Here is a 2,104-nt window from a genome sequence, read left to right on the forward strand (position 1 = left end):
GGGACAGAGACACAAAAGCAAATCCCCTTTACTTGAACCGTGATGACAGAATAAATAAAACAATGTAGGAAAACTCAACTTGCCCAACTGAAATCAAGAGCATAACATATCCACTAAAAATCACACATGTGCAATCTGAACTAAGGACAACTAACATGGTGCAACATTTTTCTGCAAACATACAGCATGATAAGATAACAGCCAGACAATAAGACAACACTCCAACTTCTCATTAAAACAACAACTCAAGGATAACCTAAAAACTAGCAACAAGTACAAAGTAAAACCATGTCAAACTTTTATTTACAACAGGAGTTGAGCCACCGGGATGGGAAAAGATTAAAAACCTGAGCGTCTATCATTCCTCATGCATCACTAGCCAATAACATTCATCCCATCCATGCACAGATGAACTTACAGAGAGCCAAATAATATATACTGGCAAGACATGAATGATACTATCAGAACAAGAAATATGTAGCTCAATGTAACATCTGTAAATCCTTGGAAGACAAACAGCAAAAAAATCCTGATGTAAAAAAAAAAAGTGTCAAGCAGGCTGTGTGCAAAGGTGAGAACATATTTGTTTGTGTTTGACAGAAAGAACTGTCTCATTGCAGGTGATAATTTCTTAGATTTTCAGAAAACAGATCACAGTAATAAAGTAAGTTAAAGCTTATTTTGTTTTTAGAATATTAATATTGAAAAACAGTAAACTGTAGTGATTTAAACACATGACCTCATTAACATAACTAAAAAGCAATGCCAAAGTGGAAACAACTGTAAAGACAGCAAAATATATTTTACTCAGAGCCAAAGCATGTGGATAGAATATTTTCCTTTCCTTTCTGGAGCACAACAAACACTCCACCCCCCCCACCCCCCCCCTCCCCACACACACACACACACACACACACACACACCATTACAGAGCCAGAACATCAGTCGAGCACAGAGACTGCTCAGTTATTGCACAACATGTAATATCAACTTAAGCCATTCTGCTATAACCATTTTTTTTCAAGTCAGTATGTACCCAAGGAACACACACACACACAAAAAACAGAATTATGAGATTTACATAACACTGACATGGATATGTAGCACATTTTTTAGAACTATTCACATATTATTTTGCTAATGTGTTAATATTTTGAACAATTGTGTTGTATGAGTTGGCAACAAATTTGTGTAGTTAAGGAAACAAAAGTCTACTTTGCAATGTATTTTTTTAGAAATGATATGAAAAGTTATTGATATAAATTTGAGGCTTGTTTTGTTGGCTTCTAATACAAAAGCTTAACAAAAAGTAACATTATTGTTAGAAAAATGTTTTGTTTTTGTTTGTTTGTTTGTTTGTTTTTTTTCCCCAAGTTTATGTCAGTGTGTGATGACAAATGCACAAATGAAACTAATCTGTTTGTACTTAATCATGCAAAACTGATACAGTTCATAATCAAGAATGGAAACAGGATGTTTGATTCATTGTTATTTGTTGAAAAAATACTTTTTTGTCAAGTTGTACAGCATTGGCCAAATCAAAGTAAAATGTTGCAATTGAATGGAATATATGACTTAAAAAAAAAGATTATTAAATGATACGTGATCTACAGCATCCCTTGATTTTGTCAGTTAAGTAAATGTAAACTTCTTAGATGTTGTATATAACGATATAATAACATAAATAAAAAGGGACATAACTGTCTCTTGTGAGCCAGGCAAAGAGAGAGGACTAAAACAAATAGAAAACAGAGAAGGCAATTATTCTGAAACTGACTTTAGCCTGCAAAAATCTCATGCAGTTTAAATAATGACATACAACACAGTCAGAATTTGTTTTTAGCTTCTCAAATGGAACGTTATATTTATTATTTAAAAAAAAAAAAAAAAAAGGAATAAAAAAAAAAGTCTAGTTTCAGTGATATTTACAACGTTTTGGATTTCCATTGACATGGAGGACTGAGAATCTAAAGAAGCAAACTCAGTATGCTACTGCTGAAAAAAAAAAGTTAACAAGAAAAGAAGTACGAATTTAAAAAAAAGAAGGATGAAGAATATTCCTACCTCAGGAGAACTATCAGAGCTTCCAAACACATCAGCAAAC

The sequence above is a fragment of the Nematolebias whitei genome, chromosome 4 (genome assembly GCF_014905685.2).
Source record: "Nematolebias whitei isolate Nwh7 chromosome 4, NemWhi1, whole genome shotgun sequence".
NCBI lineage: Eukaryota > Metazoa > Chordata > Actinopteri > Cyprinodontiformes > Rivulidae > Nematolebias > Nematolebias whitei.